This window comes from Rattus norvegicus, chromosome 14, assembly GCF_021556685.1.
Source record: "Rattus norvegicus strain SHRSP/BbbUtx chromosome 14, alternate assembly SHRSP_T2T, whole genome shotgun sequence".
Lineage (NCBI taxonomy): Eukaryota > Metazoa > Chordata > Mammalia > Rodentia > Muridae > Rattus > Rattus norvegicus.
Window position 1 is genome coordinate 32,727,525 of NC_141547.1, and position 24,273 is coordinate 32,751,797.

General features: G+C 44.7%; 1 long non-coding RNA gene across 1 annotated transcript; it reads left to right on the forward strand.

Moving 5' to 3' along the window:
- Nucleotides 1–1,253: 1,253 nt before the first annotated feature.
- Nucleotides 1,254–23,405, forward strand: LOC148001304 (uncharacterized). Its single transcript, XR_015636983.1, has 6 exons — nucleotides 1,254–1,684; nucleotides 16,616–16,710; nucleotides 18,803–18,931; nucleotides 19,467–19,584; nucleotides 20,177–23,098; nucleotides 23,301–23,405. It is a non-coding gene; the product is annotated as an uncharacterized LOC148001304 (long non-coding RNA).
- Nucleotides 23,406–24,273: the final 868 nt, after the last annotated feature.

Below are 24,273 nucleotides of genomic sequence, written 5' to 3' on the forward strand. Positions count from 1 at the left end.
GATGCAGAGACGGCCTGATGTTTGTGAGTTCAAGGCTAGCCTGGTCTACGTCGTAAATTAAAGGCCAGCCAAAGCTACAGGGTGAGGCCCTGTCTCAAAAACAAAACAAAACAAAACAAAACAAAACAAAACAAAACAAAAGCCAAATCTCCTTCCCTGGAGCTCTTTGAACATGGCCATGATTAAGTGTAGGGTAGAATTTGCATCCAGTGCTCTGCTATCCCCAAATGCCAATATCTCTCGGAGAATCCGTTGGGGCTGGAGAAGAGGCTTAGCAGTTAACAACACTGGCTGCTCTAGCAGAGGACCCAGGTTCCATTCCCAGCACCCACATGGCAGTTCACAACTCTGTAACTCCAGCTCCAAGGGATCCGACACCCTCTTCTGACCTCTGTAGGCACCAGGCACGAGTGTAGTACACAGACATGCAGGCAAGAGCTCGTGCATATAAAATTAAAAATAATTAAATCGTTTTTAAATTGACATAAAGAAGGAGAAATAAAAAGGAATACATACATGCATGTATGTGCATGTACGTGTGTGTGCGTGTGTGTGTGTGTGTGTGTGTGTGTGTGTGTGTGTGTAGTATTAACGTAAACATGGTATTTAAAACCATGAAATTTGGTAGGAGCACCAAGAACTCGAGCATGGATAGCAGTAAGAAGTTGCCTAAGGACTGAGCCTGGAGATTCTCCAGAATTAAGGGGTCTTAGGGAGGGGATTAGGATGAAGCAGCAAAGGATGCTGGGAAAAAGCAGCAGGTGGGAAGAGAAAACAGGGAGCAGAGTGGCTTGTGATATCACTGAAAGGAGTCTGCCAACCAGTAGTAAACAGTCACCTTCTTGACTGGGCTGATGGGGACAGGGGTGAAAACGGATGGTTGACAGCTGGACTCAGTAAAGTAAAGATGAAGGAAAAGTTTGACGGCGTCAAAGCCCCATCATGTAGGGTCGGTAGAATGTGCTAGGTGGTGAGGGAGGGTAGAAACAGAGGACCGACAACTTGTTCAGGGGGTTTGGTGATCAAGGGAAGAATACATAAGGTTAGACTGGAGGAAGAACTGGAGAAGTGGAAAGTCTGGGTGGGAGAAATGACAGTGTTCATAGGTTGTTGGATGAAACCAAGAAAGAGAAAAAGTAAAGCCAGAGGGAAGGAAGAGTGCTATAGCAATGCACTGCGGTGACCAAGACCGCATAGCGCTTTGTGGGCAGCTGGGGGGCGTGGCTTTTGCTGGAGGCGTGGTTTGTTCTTTCACAGCAGTTGGAGAGTAGAAAGACAGTATATATTGGGGTGCTAGAAGGCTCTAGGGGTGGCGTTTGAAGTTCTTTTCTGGCTACTTCCGTGTTCTGCTATAAGAAGGTAGGATTAGGGTCCTCCCGCAAGGATGCAAATGGAGGTTAAGGAAGCGTGAACCATGGAAGTTCACACTTGGCGTCAGCAATCCTGATCTTCAAATGAGATTCGTGACCTTCGCTTCTCCAGCTATATTCAGCTGCGTGGTTACAGGCACAGAAGAGGCAGAAAATCGCAACTAACTGTGATTGGGCTTTTTGTAAGTCTATACAATGGAGCAGAAGAGAGAAACAAGGGATGGAGTGTCTATGCAGAAAACATTTAGTCATTGATCTTGGAAATCAAGCTGAGTCAGGAGGGAAGTGGGCACCCGGCCGAGGTGAAGGCTCAGGTATGGCTTATGTCTGTGGGGCTGAAGACTTGGAGGAAAAACAGGCAAAGAGCTGATCGGGGACTCTTAAGAGGGAGGGGTGGTTGAGCTAAGCTCCTAGAGGGTTTCAGTGACCGAGATCTCCGATGAACTCGAAGGAATGGACATTTAGAGCTGTGTCATGAGACGAGGAGACTCTGAGATGCTGGGTGAGAAGAGCATGCTGAAGGGAGATCAATCAGTGGGATCCAAGTTGGCACCCAAATGTGCAGGAATCTGCATTCGAGTGTAATATAATAAATTTTAATAGAAAAGTTGGAAGTCCAAAATAAACATAAGAAAGAAAATGAAACCACATTATTCTCCTACCTATGAAAAGCCTCTCTCAATAGCTAAGTATGTATCAGCCCATGTGTGCCTTATACATGTGTGTCTTATACAAAAATGAGTGGTTTTAGAACATCAGTGATTGAGTGGTGTAATATGGGTGGCTTTTCCCATTAATTAATATTCTTATATATTAATTTGATGACTACATAGGATTTTGCTTCGAACATACACTAATTAGTCATCCAGTCCGATGATATGAAGTTTAAATTGGTTTCAGTTTTTACTGTTGGAAACAATAGTTGGATGGATGGAATTTTAGCTGCCTTTGTACGGTGCCATGATTGCTTATGCCTCGTGAAAAAGACCCTAGATTTATTGGGCAATTCCTCCCTCTGATGATCAAAGGGTATTCAGTATTGTGAGTCTTTGGTACATACTGTCCTCTGGGTGCCAAGCTGTCCTGTGGAAATATTTCACCTGTTTATAGCCATCTCAGTGGTATATGATAATGCCCAGGTCTCTGTAATCTTTTTTTTCTTACTGTGACCCCTAAAATATATATTTATCTTGGGAGACTGCTCAAATTATTTCTGACTCCTGTCTGATGTTTCCACAGTGAGAATATATGCTAGCATTTATTGGCTGTTGATCCACAGGGCTAGAAGGATTAGCCTCCCATAAGAAGGCTTCAGATGCCATTTTTAAATCGTTTGAAAGTTTTACCCTAAAGCAGCGTAGGGAGGCAAAGGGTCTTCAGGTGAAAAACTAGGCTGCTTGCCCTTAGGTGTTATCTGTAGTCTCCATTTTCCCTCCAGCACCTACTATGAACATTTACCTTCCTCTTTCACACACCGTCCTCGCCAGCTCCTTCTCCACACCCATGGACAGGAAGGTCACTTCGACATCAACCATGTTTGGATAGGCTCCTCCTGCCTCACGACCCCCTTCTTGCAAATTCAGCTCTTACTAAAAATTTGAGTTCTGCCTGTGCCTTTGTGGTCTGATATCTTCCATTTCACCTCAGATGACACTTGGTGAGCCGCTCTGTGGTTTACGGTGACAAACTCGCTCACCGTGGCACTCCCATAATAAAAGAACCCTTGTACGCTCTTCATTTCTCTCGAACCCTTCTCTTTTCTCCCCCTCTGCATCTTTTGTCCAACCAACAGCATTTCCTTCTGGGGCTCCTCTCTAAAGAATTTTAAAAGCTGTGGCTGTCATCATCTTCCTGCTGTGGCCAGAGCATGATTCACCGGCCATTCACTGGCCAGTTAAGTGATGGTTTGACTCCAAAGTAGAATAAACAAGAATCGCTGATAACGAGGTGGGGAGGGGAGGGTTCCTCCTGTGACAGCGTGGGTTGCATAAGACTCATTGTTCGCCTTCAAAACAATGGCTTGTGCTTGGAAAACACAAAGAGACCAGAAGAATGTGTTAGCACCTGAATAAACTAGGTGATTTTTGAGAAAGCGCTGGTTTACGCAGACTGTTATCAGGGTGCCCAGAAGTTGAGTCATAGTCTTACCTTTTGCTTAGAGCTCATTTGATAGTTTCGTTAGGGCTCCAGTGAGTTCAAATAGAAGGAAAATGGCTCCTTAGTCCAGTTGTTCTTCAGTAGGGATTGAGAAACAAAATCCGAGTCCTGATAATGGAAGCCCAAGCCTGTTGCATAGTACCAGATTAGCGTAGAGTTTGTAGGAAAATAATCTATATTTTTATATGCTGTTTATCCAAGCCTTCCATATGTGAACACACATGCACAAGTACTGGTTCAATTAGCACCGCATTATTTTAACAGACACACACGTATACCTAAAATGTGAATTGTGTCTGTAAACGCTGCAGTGTTGTCCTGGAAAGAAGAGCTGGCATGAAGTGTGGGGTTTTGGAGGGACCCTCCTCCCCTTGTTCTAAGTACAGGCTAGTGGCTGTCATTAGCGCTGAGCAGGGAAGCAGGTGCCAAAGGGTGACAGAAGAGGAGTAATCCTCCATGTCAGCTGCTGGGTGTGATGCCACGGAGACTCGGGTCCCCCGAGTCTGCCAGGCTGCCTCTCTGCCTGCTCTGGGAAGTAGAAGCCAGTGCTAAATGTCAACACGCTCATGGCGCTAGATGGGAGTGAACTGGGGCCGTCTGGATCACGTGCAAGAGAGGCAGAGCTCAGGATGGGGCTGCCAGATGGTGCTGAGGAACTGGGCACGAGGGATGCCTGCTTGGGGAGGTTTTATTAGCAGAGACAAGTGGCCAGACACCTCTGGGTGCCACCCTGTCCCCTCTAAGGACTGTCCCTGCAGTGCACTTTCCAATTTCCCTTTTAAACACACATTAAACACACAGCCTCCCCTTTCCCTTTTCTAATGGCCCTATTGAGATGTGTCTGGAGGGATCTTGGATGAAGCGGACCACCAGAATAAGTAAACGGAAGCAGGGTGTCGAGCAAAGCCTTGTTGCAGGAAAACCACGGCACTGACGGGAAGGAGTCTTGCTGTAGGTGGATTTTGTTTTGTCTCAGGGAGTGACAGTGTTTCTTTCAACTGATATAGTCAGAGTGGAAAGGGAGGTGATACCTGGACTTGCTTCCTAATTCCCTGAAAGCACATCTGTGGGGGAGGGCTCCGCAGTACCAGAGTACGACAAAATAGACTTATTTTTCTCTCTGCTGGGTAAGGAAAGAAAAATACCTTTCCCGTACTAGAACCCAAGTTTGCAATTTTAGCTTCAATTTACAAAGTGCCCTCCTATGGACTCACATCTTCTCCCAATCATAGTGTCTGATATAGAAATAGACCAAGCGGGTGGGCCCCTGATTCTGGTCTCACAGTTACCATGCAGCCAAGTCCTCGGCCCCTAAGGCCCTGACTGGCTTGACTCTCCTTTAGCAAGTACTTGTCACTGAATGTTGACCATTTGATAAGTGCTGTACACTTAACTGTATAACCTTTCACCGTCTGTCAAGTAGGTCTTGATGGTCCCCCTGTCAGATGACAAAACTGAGACTTATAGGGACCAGAACCATGGTTCTGGTCGCACCACTGGAGCGACTAGGTAAAGATTTGTACATGTCTGTGTTGACCCCAAACCTACCCTTCCCCACTCTAATAACTACAGTAACTAACAATTAACGAGCACACTATTGCCCAGGCACAGATCTCGCATGTTTTCTATAACAACTCATTTAATTTTTATAATATCTTATGGTTTTATAAGTTATTGTTAATGTCTTCACTTTACAGGTACAGAAACCGAGCTCTAAAGAAAGGTATTAAATGACCTGCCAAAGAGAATACAGGTTGTGATGGGTGAAACCAAGGTTTAAATTTGAGTTTCAGGATTTTAACTCTGGGAATCTTAAAATAAAAACAAAGCCACCAAAACAAAACCCCAAACCAAAAAACCTAAAACAAAAAACAAACGCTATGTTTTCTGAAACCGGGGTCTATGTAGCCCAGGCTGGCCTCAAACTCATGATTCTCCTGCCTCAGCCTCCAAAGTGCTGTTGAAACAGACAGGTGCCTCATGCCTGCCCAGACGCTGTATGGTTGCCCTCCTATTCCCTTGCTTCCAGCAGTAGCTGTAGTTGAAGAAGGCTTTTAGGCAGATCCATTACTTTAGGATTTTATAAACTCTCTCTGGAATCAGTACCAACTCCCTTATTAGCGCCCGAGCTTCCCTGAATCTCTAGGGTCTCTTTTGGAACCGGAATTAATGACTTTGCTAGTGTTCTTGTAACTTCGGATTAGCCTACCTCAGCATCTACATGGGGGCTTCTGGGAAGGACCGGACCTCGGGGGCAGTGCTCATGAGTCAGAGTCTGCATCATCAGCAAGATCCCCAGCTGACCCTCGGGCCCGTTAACCTGCTGTAACGTGGGACGCAGAGCCTTGAAGGGCACAGGTCTGAAGCTCAGCTACACGTAGGAATCCTTGTGGTCACTATGTTCAGTCCCCATGGTGGAGGCTTTGCAAGGTATAGATGCACAGACCCTACTCTCAGAAGGTCAGGTTTGCTTGTCCCCTGGATCTCAGGAGTCCACACGCTTTCACCAGAGGACTTCAGAGGGTAGCGGGTGTTGAAAAGCACTGCTCTCAGCGGGCCTTAAGGTCCCCAGCAAGTCCTCAGAGTCCACCGACAGTTCCACAGCCAGACATCTCAATCTGCATCTGGAGAATTAGAACATCCCCAAAATGCTGCTCACCCACCCCAGGCTGTGCTAAAAGCTCACTTTTCCTTTCCTTTCCTTTGTAAAACCATCATCAAAGAGAGCAGGGATGAGTGCGCTCCTGCATACCCCAGCTTTCTGACTTGGAAGCTTTGTCGTTCAACCACAAGGCCTAAGTGTTCTTCCAACTGTGCAGGGGCAGAACAGACAGTTCACCCAGAAGGGACTGTCTACAGGGAGATGGACGCTAGGGAAAATTCTGGACACAGCATAGGATTTGCTAGTGAAGAAGAGCTAAAGACTTTGACTCTGTCCAGTCTGTTTAAGAGCATTTTATGGCCGATGATCTTAATCTTGTAGTTGCCCATAGGTAATAACAAAAATAGACCAATTTATGGTCGAGGTCAACAGATTTATTTTTCCCCATTTCAGTTCCTGAGACAGGGGGTTTACTGTATTGAGGGCTGGCCTAAAACTTGCTATATTCCCAAGGGTAACCTTGAACTTATTGAATTCCCTGCCTGTATGTAGTACACTTTTATGTAGTACTGGGGATCAAACCCAGGGCTTCCCACACGCCAGGCAAGCATTTATCAACTAAGCCACATCCCCAACAATTTATGATCTTGTTTCATTAAAGAAAACAGCTTGTATTGAGACAGGTGGAATTGTTGGTGCTCAGAAATGACCTGACACATAGTAGGTACTCTTAAGCATGTATAGAATAAAAAACTAGAATGAGGGGAGCTGTCAGAGGCACATGATTGTCACTGGTTCAGTGGTCTCCATTAACAAGGCACTTTATAAACATCTCATTTAATCCTTGTAACAACCTTAAGGGGTATGACATTATCACTTGCTTCTTAGCTTTTAGTTGCTTACTAAAGTTAAGTATTGAGGCCAATGGCGGCAACTCTTCAATGAATCAAAGAGTTTGAATTCCTTCACCAAATACATTATTTATTTCCATGCACTTGTTTGTTTGTTTTAGTGCTAGATACTACCATAGGTGTTTTGAATACATCAGGAAACAAAACATAAAAGACGTCTTACCTTTGAGAATGTATACAATGGTATAAGAAGTAAATAGCATGATATTCGAAAAGCCTTTAAGCGTCATTCCTCACAGGAACAGCCACAAATGAAAGGGGTCTGGTGAGAATAAGCCCTCGTGCTAGGGTTGAGTCAGCTCGACGAGGCTACCACCCAGCATGTCTAATCAAATGCTAATCTTGACACTATCAGAAAGATATTCTGCAGATGTGTTTCCAACTTCAGGTAGTTGATTTTAAGTAAAGGAACGTATCCTTATTAACACCCATAGACCCACCCAACCTGGTCAAGAGAGCAGGAACACCTGAGGCCCACAGCCTGGCTCTTACTTGAGTTTTCAGCCTACTATCTAACAACCATTGGATGTGAAACTTTTCTAATTCCTTAAAATAAATCTCATACGAAACCTGTAGCAAGAATGGGGTACTGTTGAAATAAATGCTTGGAAATGTGTACGTGATTTTAAAATTGATTAATGAAAAGGGGTAGAAGAATTTTGAGGCACAGGAGAGGAAATGGATAGACTACTTACCTTGAAAAGACTGTCAACAAAAATATAGATACTAAAAAATTTCTGATAAAATCTCAGTAAGAAGAATTGTAGAGAACACTTCTAGTGCCTTAGAGACAGATATAGATGATAGATAGATAGATAGATAGATAGATAGATAGATAATTGATTGGTATGTATTATATAACAGTTATTAACAGAATATTGCTACAGATAGAAACATTAGCATATACTCTTGGTGAGATCTCAGGTAGAATGAGAAATGTACTGTCAGACCCTGGAGAACAGAGTACTTGGGTAATAGGCAGAAAACTTGGCTCATATATTTGACTGTTGGGTGAAAACAGTATTTATAAGCATTGAATTTTAATCATTCTTGGGCCTGAAAATGAGTGTAATTTGCCCCATTGGGTCACAAACATGCCTTAGACTAGTATGCCTTAGACTTTCTTCCTTCCATTTTCTTCTTTTGGAACGGGGAATATGTCTCTGATTCCTGTGTCATTATTGTGTTTAGTTGCCTAGGTTTCACAGCTCAAAGACGGAGAAAGACTTTGTCCAACACGGACATACCTGGATTGGCATCCAGGATTGGCTTTAAATAGATGAGTCCTGAGACTTTCTGACTTTGTATTTAGAATTAACCCTAGAATAGGGTAAGAACCTTGAAGCTGTTGGACAGGTTGATGCATTATTTATGCAGTGATAGCATGAAGTCCTAGAAGCCAGGTGTCAGACATTGTTGTCCTTAAGTTCATGGTGACCCTGAACCTCAGAATATGATGTGTTTGGAAGGAGGGCTTTTGCAGATGTAATCCGTTATGGTTACATGTGAACTGTGGTAGGCTCTAACCTGAAGAAAGATGTCCAAGTTAGAAAACAAAACATCGCAACTACAAAGGTGCCTCAGCAGTTAGGAGGGCTCGCTGCTCTTCTTCAGAACCCAAAGTTGATTCCTCCATGTCAGGCAGCTCAAAGCCGCCTTGCACGCCAGCTCTTATCGACTGTATGACCTGTTCTGGTCTCCCTGGGTAGTGGCATACACATGGTATATACTCACATGGACACACACCTACACATAAGTAAAAATGAAAATAAATCTTAAAGAGAGGAAACAATCACCCAGGGAGAAGCCATGAGGAGACATCAGACATTGGAAAGATGACTCTTCCACACAAGGGCTGCTAAGGACCGTGGTGATCCTCTGAAATCTAGGATTACTTTTGGCCAGAGCAAGGAAGGCTCCCTTTCTTTGAACCTTCAGTAATGAGTATGCACCTTGAGTTTGGACTTACAGGCTTTAGAATTCTGAAAGGGTAAACTTCTGTTTTCATATGCTAACTCTGTGGTATTTTATTTTAGTCAACCATAGGAAGTGCACTCAGCTATTTAGACTGAACAGTTGAAATTTGAACAGAGTCTAGCAAGGTGGGGAAGTTGACCAAATGTGTATCTGGGAACAAGATTTAAACAGAGAGCACAGAGTAAGGACTCTACCATAGGATTCTCCCTCCCTCTCCCTCTTCCTCCCCCTCTTTATCTCCCTCTCCTCCCCCCTCTCTTTTTGTCTCTCACTCTTACACACACACACACACACACACACTAATAATAATAATAATAATAATAACAACAACAACAACAACTAAGATCTGCAGATCACTGAATAGACTGAGTAAATTTTGGAGATCTCTGAGCGAGGGGTTGGGGGTAGGGCAAGTTGTCTGCCTCTCTACCCATTTCCTTTTAGTTCCAAATCTACAAAGCCAGATCAGGACTTAGCAGGGGTGATCCAGAGACCCTACACTCCAAAGAAACATGTCAAGTCCAAACCTCTGCTTTGGGAGTTGGGTCATCCCTGATACAATCCAGGGGTGTGAGTCCTGAGTCTGGCTGTCCAGCATGTTCTCAGCAGAGAGAGGCAGGGTGTGGGTCACACTGAGTCCTCTGGCTGGGAAGAGAAGGTAGCTGTAGACATTCTCCCCCTCTCTCTCTTCTCCTCCCTCCCTTCCTCTTTTTCTCCTTCCCCCTCCCTTCCTTCTGTCATTTTTTTCTTAAAAAGTCAATAGTGTATGTTAATTGTAAAATGGGCAGTTTTCATTATAACATATCATGCTTGCATAGAACACACCGGTCACATTCATTCCCCACTCTGTCCTGTGTGTCCCCTTTCCCACTAATCCCATACAATTCCTCGTTCTACTGTTATGTCTTTTTTTTTAAATGTAAACTCTGCAGGAGAGAAAATATGTGATTTTTGTTTTTCTGAGTATAGTGTATTTCACTTAAGACAATACCCTCCAGTTCTACCCATGCAAATGACATAAATTTTGTTCTCCCTTGGAGGTGTTGAATATTAATCACACACACACACACACACACACACACACACACACACACAATTTTCTTTCTTCATTACTCACTGATGGGGAGCTAGGCTGATTCCATGTGCTGGCTGCTGTGAGTAACTCTAGATAAACATACACGGAAGTGCGGCATCTCCATTGTATGATAACTTTGATTCTTTTGGGTAGACACCCACATTTGTGGGTGCTCTATATTTAATGAGTTTTTAAAGACCCGCTTTACTGATTTCCATAGTGGCTAGGCTAATTTGCATTCCCACCATCAGAGCACAAGGATTTCTCTCCACTCCGGGCATCAGCGGAAGCAGGGAGATCGCCCAGTCTAACCTTCCTTCTTACAGAGAGGGATTTTGAGGCTGTTTATAAGAAGCCAAGGAACATGTCTGGGGGAAAAGAGAGAGAACGTCACTTGACATGAGGAGTAATTTTGTAGATGCAGTGAGAAAATGAATCACAAACAAGCCAGTTGTTAGAATGGCCTCAGGTCCCAATTTGAACGAAACAGTGGGAGAAAGGCTCTTGAATTTGGGAGTGAAACTATGAAAGGGGAATAGTAATTATTATTATAATGACGAGAGGGGTGTTGATAGCCACATACTGGCAGATGAAGGATAAAATACTAATGAATTACATCTCTCACCGTATCTCTTTTACTGTCTCGTTCATGCCTTGCACTAATCGAGTAGGACACTAATTAAATCATCTCATGGAAGGGAAAACTAGAGGTTGGAGTGAAATTGTTTTGCCAAGTCGGGTAGATTGTATTAATGTGCAAGAATATTTCCTGGGGCTGGCGGGTGACTCCTTGGACAAAATGCTCTCTGTGTCTTGCTCACGAGGGCCCGAGTTCATATCCCCAGCACCCATGTAAAGGTCTGTGTATGATTACAGGAGCCTGTGAGCCCAGCCTTGTGGGACAGAGGCCAGAAGATTGACTCGACTGGGTAGCTGCCAGACTATAAAAAATGGTGGTCCCAAGGCTCAGTGAAAGAGCCTGTCTCAAGGGATTAAGGTGGGAGATGATAGAGAAGGACGCATAAGATGCTACTCTGGCCTCTGCATACATGTACCTCCATGTATGTACGGACATACATACAACATACATACACACACTAAATACACTTGATGTATGTGTTTTCCTGCTACTCTGTGTGGGGCACCTTTTCATTAGTTTCTACTTCTAGAGAATTTTCTGATTACATACACCTCTCTGACTGAGATCAGGCTCATTCTGTAACTTGCTTTAACAGCTAAAACCCAATGTGAGTAACAATTTGCCACTTCTGGCACTAAAACCCTCTGCATGGGTCCCCTACTCATCTTCCCCATCTAAAGAGAGGCAGTGCTATCCGTCTGGTCATGGAGGGTCCGCACAGATCTGTAGCCAACGACCCACAGTGGTCATGGCTACAGAGCAAGAAAATCAGCCTTGGACACTAAAAGCTACCAGGACGTGAGAGCAGAAGTTGATGCAGTAAAACATAGCTTATCATGGCTTGAGTTCCAGGGCATGAGTGTTCTCCTAGATATAGTGTTCAGAATCCTAATTTAAGTTTCTATTATCCTTGACTTCCTTTCCAGATTTAATACTCAGTCTTTCCTTCGAGATGTTGCGGCATCTTCTGGTTTCCTCCTCATCTGTGCCTGTGGCTGTGTGGCTCCTTTCTGGGTGCTTGGTCCTTCATTCCTTTCTTTAAGGCTGGCGTTCACCACAGTGCTAGCCTTGGGTCATCCCGCCTAACACATCTTCTCAGGGCAACTACCCTTCCCATGCTTGTCTTCATCCATACACAGGCGAGCCCGACAAGATTCAAAACAGTCCACTCATAAAGCTGGTAGCACAGCCTGAGGAAGCATCAGATCGGGACCAAGGTGACAGTGTGAACAGCCCCAGTGGCCTGCTCAGGGTTATCAGATGCAAGTCTAAGGGGAAACAGTTGAAGAGTAGAAGCAAGTGAGAAGGGGAAATGAGGTAGCCAAGGATGGGAGTGAGCTAGCCCTTCTCATGTCTCTTCTCAGACCTTGACTATTTTGGTAATGTTCCAAGTGTGGAAAATGTGGAGAAGGAAACCATACATAATTGTTTGGTGGTGGTGGTGTGGGGTGTGTGTGTGTGTGTGTGTGTGTGTGTGTGTGTGTGTGTGTGTGTGTGGTGTGTCTCTAGATTGAAGAAACTGAATTCCATAGTGACTGGGCAGGTATGTCTGTCCTGCATGTAGACTTCAGGTCCACAGCACTGGTCCAAAGCTGCACTGGTATCTGTAGGGTAGGAAATGACATTGGTACTTACATGTTTGATGGAGAGCGGGTCAGTATTGTGACACATGGGCATATGGACCACAGACATGGAAGTCTGAACAGAACACGTCTTGAACGTGTCCCTGACTAACTTAATCTTTCTCCCCCAAGCCCATTCGTTTCTTCTATCTGAATACGGCTCTTAGCTTGAGATGAAACAGTCATGTGGAGAGTGGGGGGATTTGAGGGGGTGTCACAATGACTAGGCAATACTGCTGGCATTTCATGGAGCAAGGCCAAGGGCGCCAAATAGTTTTGAATGTATGAGGGAATTCCACACATTTTTCTGTACGAAATGTCATTAGCACCTCTCTTAAGAAACATGAAGAATGTCATCCTTGGATACCCAACTGCCCAAGTTAGAAACCTGGGCACCATCCAAGATCCCTTCCTCTCCCTTCAGCTTCACCCAGCTGGGTTGTCACTGACTCCTCTTCACTTTGCTTTCTAAATATTTCTCAGATCAATGTCCTTCCCTTCATCCCCGAGTCTTCCTCCCATCTCCTGACTCTGGCTGGCAGACACCCGGCCTACCAAAGACATGCCAGGCACATGGAAGATGCCACAAGATATCTCCTGAATGAATGTGTCCCCCACCCCCCACCCCGCCTCCTCCAATGCTTTCCTCCTTATTTAGATTGAGCACTCAAAAAAAAAATATCGGATCAGGCTACTCTTGTTTTTAAATCTGTCATCTGTCTCCTGTCATAAAGATTAAACACTTTCGTGCACAGCAATCTGGCCTCCTGTTCTACCATTCCACCATGGAAACCCTCTGCTCGACTTTTTCAGACTATCATTGAGACCTGGGATCTTTTCTTTTGTTCCTGTGTTCTCTCTCTCTCTCTCTCTCTCTCTCTCTCTCTCTCTCTCTCTCTCTCTCTCTGTGTGTGTGTGTGTGTGTGTGTGTGTGTGTTTTCCTTTTTGGTTTATGGAAACTGTACAGCACAGGCTAGTCTATAAGTGGCAAGTCCACACAACACAGAGCTGTAAGCCCCTGACCCCTGACCCCTGACCCCTGACCCTCTACTTCCTCTTTTCCAATGCTGGGATTATAGGCAAAAGTGACTACTCTGGACCAGGATTTTTGTTTTGTTTTACCAGACCAGGCCTCATGGGGGCTAGGCAACTGCTCTACCACTAAACTATATCCCCAGCCATCTCTGCCCCCTTTCAATTTTGCGTACTGTTTCCTGGACCGGGCATAACTTTTCTTCTCTTGGTGGCCAATTCGTAGCTCTAAGCTATGCAAAGGCCATTCCCTGAAAGCTTTCCTGACTGCCCTCCAGCCAACTCTGGCCTTAGAGCCTTCACTCTACTCCCATGGCCTCCCTATCTCGTGCCCTATCCCACTGTAAGCAACTGCAGCTATGTGCCCTCTACTCTCGCTACACAATAATGGGACACTTGCAGCCTAAGGGCAGGCACTGCTTTTTGTCTGTTTCACTTCTCCACCCCCTATATTCAATATAATCTTTGACCGCAATAGCTCAAGTTAACACTTGCTTATATATTCAAGGGAATTGGTACTAGAAGGAAAAGTTGGCAAAGCTAGACCGGGCCCTCTCTGAGGAGGCTTAGAAATAAGGGAATTGCTGAGATGATGTGTTCTTTCTGGGGTTAGGGAGCAGTGCGCAACTAACAATGAGTGACTGCAGTTCATTCAACTTTTAGATCTAACTGGACACTCACTATGTCCAGAAATACATACAACAACAGGTCTATAGATTTTTCTAGGTTGAGGCAGATGAGTGACCGTCACATGGTATCATCCTAACATCGGGTTCTCAGAGGTAGACTGGTTGGGCATCCAGAATTTAGAAAGTGGAGCAAAGTCAGAGTGAGTGCGGGGCACTCCTGTGTAGCCAGTTTCTCCTGTCACCCAGTGGGTGTCATCTAGGAGCTAAGGAAGAGTATTTGGAAGGTTTCTTCCTATCTCAGTCATCAGCCAAAAAGAAGGGAGCCTGAGTTGGTTCCCGGGAGGAAATCTGGTATTAGAACGTGTTGTTTATCAACAGCACCACCTGGCAGTTCTTGAGTCACTGGCTCCTGTTAAAAAGAGGGGACGAGAGCCAAAATAATAACAGCTGTCGCTTCCAACACCTGGATGGGAGACGGGCTAGGGAAACTGCCAGTGAGGGACACGGAGGTCACCAAAAATCCAGGGGACGGAGTCTGAGCTCTGGAAAAGGCATCTTCAGACTTGGCGTTTCCACTGGGACTCGTTCAAGGGCAAGCAGACAGGAAGACAGCACAGAAGCCAATATGCCGAGTGTGTACTGAGCTGAAAACATCACGGCTCTTCCGGCCTCCTCCAGTGGATCCTACCGAGAGACCTGGTAGGATTCTGACAGGTTTTCGGAAATAGCAGGGTGATGACAAACTGAACACCTACTTATGAGCTGGATTTGGAAAAGGGTGTAGGGAGGCGTTGTGCCCTGAGGATGACCCGGGGAGCCATTGGAAGTTTAATATCCACTGAGGGGAGAAGATAGTTTTCTTTAATGGTATAGCTACTGGGAGGTTGCCCAGTCCCCAGTCTCCAGTAAATAATTCCTCACCAATGCATATGCAAGTGACCCCCATTAAGCTCGGGGAGTCACACGCACACAAAGATATGACAGCAGAAGGGACTGATTGGGAAGAAAATGTTCAGAAGGAGGGAAAGGGGGGAAAAGGAGAAAATGGGGGTGACTATGGTCAAAACGCACTATACAAATGTCACAAAAATGAAGTTACAAATACTTTTAAAGGATGACTGAGCTGGCAGGCAGTGCCTCATGCTGACCAGCAGAACCTGTGTAGACAAGTTACAAAGGAGGAGCTGGGGTTTAGTGTCACACTTGGAATCCCAGTACTTTAGGGATGGGGAGGATTGTGGGAAATGTAAGGCCAGCCGGGGCTGTGCGGTGAGTTCCAACGCTTCATGGTGAGACCCCTTCCGAAGAGGCGAGCAAAGACCAAAATCTGAAACTGAGTCAAACGGGATGCGTGAGGAGCAAAGGATGTGGCTGGCTCAGTGGCAAGATGCTTCTCTAGAAGGCAGAAGGTCCCGGGATCCTGTCTAGCTCTAAAGACTGAGAATGAATGAATGAATGAATGAATGAATGAATGAATGATAAGACAGGAAGACAGACAGAAAGAAAAAAATGGGTGAGAAGCAGCCAGATCAGCAGAACGCCCTACCCTGTTTAAACTTGCAGCCTGAATTCCTCACTAAGGTTTTACTAGGACAATGGGACATGCAATAAAATGACTTTTAGCAGAGAAAACAAACTTCATTAGTTACCAAATCTGTTGCTTTTGGAAAGTTCATGTTTACACAGTTTTACATGATCTGTCTAAAGGAAAAAAAAAACAGGATCTCAGATCATTTCGGTTTCTCTAATTTGGTTATATAAAGGAATATTTTACTTTTTGTGTAAGATCAACTTTGGGGAAACAGTTTACTGTGTGGAAATGTTCTTAATTCAACTTGTGTTTTATAACGTGCTATGGGGTTTTAAAAGACCTCATTTGGGAAGGAATTACCTGGAAATCACATTTGATGTGTGGATTTGGCTTGCTGGCCATCAGGAAGATGCCTCTAGGTTTCCTAGCCATGCAGTCCACCTCTGGTAAAATTAATCCTAGACAAAGCCCTGTTAAGGGGCCCCTTTGGAGATCTGAAGCAGCAAGAGCATCCTTAAGAGAAAAGTGCGACAGAGAGGCAGCAGTGGGGAGGCAGTGAGTCTTTAAAAGTCAGGGAAGCAACGAGGGCCCAGCACCATCTTAACAACCAAGTATTAAGGCTCTGTCAGCTGCGTGTCAATAAAGCAAGCAGAAACTCAGTTAGTAAGATGAGTGTGGCAACAGGCTGTGTGGAAAGTCGGGAGATTTATATCCCAGCGGTCCAGGAAGGAAGGAGATTTCAGGATAAGGAGCATCTATAACAATATCTTAGCTCTGACTCCCCTTAGTGCAGGAAATGAACAAGGATTGGTGCTTCACTTCTGAAGGGGGAGAAGGAAAGGGGAAGGGGGAGGGGGAGAGGAAGAGGGAGGGCGAAGGGGAGAGAGAAACTATTAGTACCTCTGGCTTATGGGTTTCCTACCATGCAAGGAGTTTGTTTTCTATACCTCCAGAGAGAGTCAATTTTCTTCAGATGCTAAATAAACACATCCAGGGGTCATAAGGCCAGGGTTACCACTGTACATTATTCCACAGGTCTCCACCTCATGTCTTATTTAAAACATTCTAGGTTCAATTCTTGCTCCAGATCCTGACATCCGTCACCATTCCCCATTCCCTGTGCAATTGCTGGAGACACGTGAACACTCAGGTTAAAGGCCACAGGTATGAAGTCATCCTTCCTGGCACAACACTGCATTTGAGCAACTGTGATGGTGTAGTCTAGGGAGTGCCTCGGAGTGAACATGACTGTTTTATGAAACTTCCCCTTTTCCCCCGTGCTGAAGGAGAACAGCCTGGCTCCTGGGTCAGGGGGCAGAGCTTGCTTTGAGAGGGACTGTGTGTGGCATGCTAGAATGAAAGCTAGGACAGTCAAATGCTCGAAATTGCTTATTCAAGTAGCCGCTGAGGTGGTCGTAAGGATGGTGGTATGTAGTGATGGGGGTGGGGGATGGCGGCGATGTGGTGATGCTGCTGTGTAGAGATGACCTGAGTGGTCCTGGTGGTAGCTATGGTGGTGATTGTGTACAGCAGAGCCAAAGCGGTGATGGTGATGGAGTAGTTGTGGCATGGTGGTGTGTCAGGGGTGGGATGCTGTGGTGGTGAGAATGGTGGTGTGGTAATGGTACCCGCAGTGGTTGTAGTGGTGGTTGTGTTGTAGATGTGTGTGGTGGTGGTGAGGTAGGGTGGGATGGTAATGGGAGTGTGGTGCTGGTGGTATGGTAGCGATTGTATGGTGGTGGTGATATGGTAATATTTGTGTTATGGTGGTAGGTGATTGTAGTAGTGATATAGTAGTCATCACGTGGTGGTGTGGTGGAGTAGGGTCGTAGTATTGGTGACCAAAAGCCTTTGTTTGAGAGCCAAGAACATGGAGTTCATGTCCAAATTTAGCACAATTTAGCAGCAACAGTGCTAGAATTCTCTCCTGTGCAGTTTCTGGCCACGAAACCCTGCTCTACAGTCCGAATGTCTGGGCTTTAATCCCAAGCATTAGTTACATGGCTATGGACAAGCTACTTAGTCTCTTTGGTGTTGGTTCTTAGTAAGTATAAAGTGAAAGGAAAGAGGAGACAGGGAGGAAGAAATAAAGAAAAATAAGGAGAAGGAGGAAGAGGAGGAGGAGAAGGAAAAGAAGAAGAAAGAGAAGGAGGAGGAGGAGAAGGAGAAGAAGAAGAAGAAGAAGAAGAAGAAGAAGAAGAAGAAGAAGAAGAAGAAGAAGAAGAAGAAGAAGAAGAAGAAGAAGAAGAAGAAGAAGAAGAAGAAGAAGAAGAAGAAGAAGTTGAGAAGTTGAGAAGTTGAAGAAGAGGTCTACCTTGTAGAGTTAGCTACAGATTACTAAGATAATGCACGTGCGTGTCATTAACACTCAGGGTGATGGTCATACATAGAGATAACCAAGAACATAAGTGTCATGCACTCCCTAGAGCAGTGGTTCTCAACCTTCCTAATGCTTCAACCTTTTAATACAGTCCCTCATGTTGTGGCGACCTCAGCCATAAAATTATTTTGTCGTTATTTCATAACTGTAATTTTGATACTGTTATGAATTGTAATGTAAATATTAATATGCAGGATAACCTGATATGCAAGCCACAGAAGAGTCCTGGGAGAACTGCTGTCCTAGACTGACCCATCTCTCCTGCTTATTATGTAATTACTGTGCCAGCCTACTATTGTGGCCTCAGGCAAGGCTCTTGACAGTTCTTCAGTATTTGATGGTTCTGGGACTAGAATATTCTGTAAGATCCAGAAGGTATGTTGTGATGATTAAATAAATTAGCATTTGCAAAGAGCCTTAAGCACAATGAGTACAATATAAATGCCTAGTAAGGACATCACACATCAACCTTCTGGGGCTCTAAGAAGTAAGTTATGGTCATAAACATGGTCAAGGATAATTTGATCCCTTGCAAGACTTAAAGTAGGATGTGGCAACAGGCAGGACAATGGTAAGAGGAAGGGCCTCAGGGGTGTGGCAGACAGGAGCTGGACCAATATGAATTGATTCTTTGAAGATGATTCCTTCTCAGTGTGGCAGGAGAACAAAATGGAGGCTTAAGACAAAATGAATTAATATTACTGATAGCAAGCGGAGGCTTATCAGGATTACATGATTAATTTTGCTAGAACCTGCTGTAAGGAACCTGGGGCTCCCAGTCTAGAATCACTAGGCCTTTGAAAACGGCTGTGGTACTGCTTTAAGGTTTCACCTGCTCCCATCTTCACAATGTGTCCCCTTTTCGTTTGGTTTTAGTGGAGTTCCTGGCTGGTAATCAGGAAGTAACTAATAAGTGGCCTTGGATGAAACGGAGTCACTAGAGCACTGCTTGTGAAAGGGTGACAACTTTAACTGATAAAGGAAGCTTTGTCCCATGTTCCAAAGGTAAAATGGCAGTAGAAAAGGCCTTTCTTTGTTTTGTTTTATCCCAAGATCTGGAAAGCCAGAAGCAGAGGGAAGGATGGCAGCAGGACTCTCCCCCACCCACAGGTGACATCCACCTTATTTCTGGTTTGTTATTGTATTTGATCCTTTACCATGTCCTTGAAGAGCCTCAAAATCCAACTTCCCAATCCTGCTGTGGCCGAACTGGTCTTTCTCCTGGTCTTCGGGACAACCTTTGCTGACAACAGCACAGTCTCCATGAGGCTGTGGCACTTCTGTGGTCAATTAGCAATGCCTTTCACAGGAGGGGCAGTGCTGTTGTCAATTAGCAATGCCTTTCACAGGTGGAGGTGATATACATCCCGCCCTAAATCCCCTTGGATGGTAGAAAGGTTCCAACTCTGAAGATGATGTCTGTTTCTCAGATGCTCGGAACCCTGGGAGCCATATTTAAAATGGAGGGACAAGAGAGTACTTTCTATGAAGCTGGACTGTGTCTAAGAACTTGAAATGTATTAACTCTCTCAATATTCAGGTCGTGACGGAGGGCTACTGTTACCCCTTTCTCCAAGTGATGCTGGACCTCCAGACAATTAATTATCCCAGCCAGGGGATAATTTGGCTGTGTACATGTGGACAGCTCTAGGTCCATGGTAATTAATATCATTTTTATTTCATTTCTGGATTGTAGAACCTTCTGGAAAGAATAAGGATCCACGAGGGAAAATGAGTTAGCACCTTCAGCTGTCATATTATTATGTTGTCATGGCACTTTTAAAAAAGAAAATGGATACTTAAGTCCACAGCAAATCTCGTTAAGCCGTATTTCTGATGTGGCCTCAGATATGTAGAATCCTATGTCGTTGTCGCTGTCTGTCCTGTAGACTGTGTGACATGCACAGGGATCTTTGCTTTCCTTAGGAACTTTGTTTCACTCAGGAAGTCTGCATTTCATTAGCAGACACGAACACCGGAAACGCCGGCCCAACTCTTTCAGCGAACTCACATGTTCCATCTAGCACAAGCTGGTGGCCAATCTTCAAAGCATGGTCACTGGATCACAGCGTCCGCACACGGGACCTTGTTAGCTATGAAGTCTCTAGTCTCACTACAGATCCCTGAAGCAGCAGCTCCACAGACATGGCCAGGAAGCCATGGTGTAGCAGGCCCTCTATGTGCACATGCTCAACTGTGAGCCCCCCTGTACTTCCTGACATGTTTTTTGTTTTTGTTTTTGTTTTGAAGAAAAGCTGAAGAAAGTTGAGTTCATCTAAATGAGAGTGAGCTTCGACACAATTAATTATCCCAGCCATGGAGAACGCAACATTTGCCAGAAGACGTTTGAAAGAAGTGAATTGGTTAATGCTGCTCTGAGTTTCAGCAAACTCAAGTGCATTCATTGCAATTCGGGTGTCTCGAAAGACTTAGTAGTTCCTTTTCTTATTGTTCTGACAAAATGCTTGACAAAAGAGACTCAAAGAAGGAAACATTTATTTTGGCTCAAGCTTTGAGGGTACGATTCATCAAGGCAGTGGTGTCGTGGCTTCAGGAGCATGAAGCAGCTGGTCACATGACACGTGCACACACACACACACACACACACACACACAAATGGGTGGCGGTGCTCAGCTCTCTTTTTCTTTGCTTCCCTCTTGTATGTAATCTAGTGTGGGACTGTGGAGGGGCAGCCTGCCCTGATGGAGAGGACAGCTGAGGCATGTCCAGCCCCCTGTAATCTTGTCCTGAGATTGTCAGGAGGATCACTCCTCTCCTACCTCAGCCTGTGTTTCCCTGGGCACATAAACGGGTCACACTGTCCAGGAGCCAGGGTAAACTTCCTCTCCCCTTATAAGGTCATGTCCAGCAGCACCTGGAATTCCTCCTTATGCAAATGAGGCATCCCCAGCACCCTGGCCCCAGCCAATGATGTACACACACCCCAAAAGCCCCTACCCACCCTCAGATGGTGTAAATTGCGAGCTGTCTCACTGAAGCTTCCTCCTGAGAACCTGTTCTCATTGCATTCACTGCTGCCTGAGGTCTCTTCTGCTCCTGGCCATTCCTGCCTTGATTTCCCTCTCAGGAAGGCAAGCAGAGCCTGAGCACCTTCTAGTTCCCTGCTCATGAGAGGGCGCTGCCCACATTCAGTTTGAGTCTTCCTCTTCAGTTAAATCTTTTAGGGAATACCATCCTACATTTATTGGTTTAATCAAAGAGCTGGCATTCAGCGAATATCATCACCTTGTGCACCGACTCAGCTGCTAAGTAGGAGAGCAGGGAACCTACTCTAGAATCAGAAGATCATGGGTGACAAAGATACCAAGGTCCATATTTAGTGAAGGCACCCTGTCCATTTTATAGTCCAGTGAGTGCACGCACGTGCGTGTGCGCACACACACACACACACACATATACACTCACACACACACTCACACATATGCACTCACACACACACTCTCACATATACACTCACACACACACACTCACAAATACACACACACTCTCACACACACATACTCTCTCTCACACACATATACACTCACACACACACTCACAAATACACACACACTCTCATACACACATACTCTCTCTCATACACATATACACTCACACACACACACTCACATACACACAAACACACACACACTCACACACATTACACACACACTCACACACACAGACACACTCGCACACACAGCAGTTTGTCTCCTTGGTGATTCTAAATCCTGTCAAAGTGACAATGGAGTTTAGCCCTCCCAGAAGACATTCCCAGTCATTAAAACGGGATCTATCCAATACTCGACTATGTCCACAGAGTAGAGAACAGATACTCTTTATGAGCTAAATAAAGTTGAAATTTCTGGAGACTAATTAAATATGTATCTTTTTTATTATGGCAAACTGACAAATAAGAAAGAAAGGTTAAAAGGATAGAAGATTTCATTTATTTCAAAGCTTAGAGAAGAGGGTATGAGTTTTCCAACCCCAGACAATGGCTTAATGCTACTCACTTATCTGCTTGTGATGAAGAGTTGGCCAAGCTGCTGAGTACATTTCATTTGTGTCTTGCATGTGGTTGCCATCATGGGTCTAGCAGTTTTGCAGGAAGACTCTGACAGCCAGAGCTAGAATGGCCCGTCTCATACATCCATTATTCTCTCTGACCGGCGATCTCTGAGTACACAGGCCTCTTTCATAGTAACTAGGGTCCTGAAGAGAGAGCTCTGAGAGAATTCAATAGAAGTCATACAGCTCTTTAGCCAGCCCTGGGAGCTACATACACAGCACCACCTCTTCTGCAGATCTCCATTTATTAAAGCAGTCACAAAACTCCTCCCAGGGTCAAAGGAAGGGAACGGAGCATAACTCTTGGTGGGAGGATGTCAAAGAACACACAGCTATGTTTTCAAATGCTACAGTGCGCCCACATATGGCTCTCTAACACACGCCCTCCCAAGCAAGGTTATACATCTACTGTTTGTCACCGGAAAGATTCCCACAAGGAGTTTGTTAAGAGCTAGGTCTCTATAGAGAGCATGTTCACTTCCTTTTCAAAGGAACCTATCATATAATCTGCTTCTGACATCAGGAGAAGGGATAAGAAAATGTTGGAGGGTCTTACTAAAAGAAGTTCCTGGGTTAGGGATTTAGCTCAGCGGTAGAGCGCTTGCCTAGCAGGCGCAAGGCCCTGGGTTCGATCCCCAGGTCCGGGAAAAAAAAAAGTTCCTTCCAAATCAGAGAAAGAACTGGAAGAGCTTGAAGGGGCTCGAGACCCCTTATGAACAACAATGCCAAGCAACCAGAGCTTCCAGGGACTAAGCCACTACCTAAAGACTATACATGGACTGACCCTGGACTCTGACCTCATAGGTAGCAATGAATATCCTAGTAAGAGCACCAGTGGAAGGGGAAGCCATGGGTCCTGCTAAGACTGAACCCCCAGTGAACTAGATTGTTGGGGGGAGGGCGGCAATGGGGGGAGGATGGGGAGGGGAACACCGATAAGAAAGGGGAGGGGGAGGGGGATGTTTGCCCGGAAACCGGGAAAGGGAATAACAATGGAAATGTATATAAGAAATACTCAAGTTAAAAGAAAAAAAAAAAAAAAAAAGAAGTTCCTTCCAATGAAACACAGGTTGGAGCATCTGAATCACTTTGCTACAGACAGTGGGATCCAGTGGTTCTCGACTCGTAGGTTGTGACCCTTTGGGGAGGAGTGTCAAACAACCCGAACACAGGGGACAAATGTCAGATATCCTCCATATTAGATTTTTATGTTACCATTCATAAGAGTATCAAACTTACAGTTATGAGTAGCAATGAAAATGATTTTATGGTTGGGGTTCAGCACAACATGAGGATGGTTGAGAACCACTGGGTTAGACTGACCTACTTTCTTTTTAAGCTTTCAAGAAATGTTGAATTTTGATTCCTAAATACGGTGTGTGTTCCATTCCATAATAACTTAATTTTCAAAGAGAATATCTGCATTTTTGCTTTTATTCTGTGTTTGTTATATTCGTCTGTTTACGTGTTCTTTGTTTCCCATCAAGTTGTCTTAAGATGTTTAAGCATCTTTATTTACATATGTTAACCTCAGCCTAAACACAACAAAGGAAGAGATTCCATGGAGAATATGGTCTCGGGGCTAGCAAGTTTACAATGACTACATGCTTGCCGACACAAACTAAGTGATATTCAAATGGAAATGGATTAGGAAAAAATGAGGCTTCAGTTGTATATTCTGAAGGATTTACTCTTGTTCAAAACAAGGGTGGCACCAGTCTGAGGTTGGACAGATGGTCACCAACAGATGTCCCTTCAGAAGGACATTTATGGGAGATTATCATGGCTTCTGCAAACTTACGATTCTAGAAGACTATTTCATAATAGTTACTGCTAGACATCCATATGTAAGAACCTTCCTTTATAACCTCCTTTTGCTAGGATCGACTCAAGGGACTCCATTTTGACTTTGACAATCTTTACTTTTTCTCCAGAGATTGAAATCACAAGCCATATATCTGATTCGCTTAAAGTCGACAATTCAATGACTTTTTTTTTTTTTTTTTTTTTGGTATGGTCAATTCATGCAACATTCTCACAGCCAAATTTAGAGCATATTTATCACCTTCAAGAGAAGCTCTGGTCCAAGAGTAAAGGCGTTCCACATCGTGAGGACCTGAGTTCAATTTTAAAAATTCATGCACACCGGCCAGGCATGGTTGTGCATACATGTAGTAGCAGCCCTGGAAGAGCAGAGACAAATGGATCCCTGGGCTTGCTGGTCAGCCAGTCTAGTCTACTCGATGAGCTATAGGTAAAAGTGACAGACATTGTTT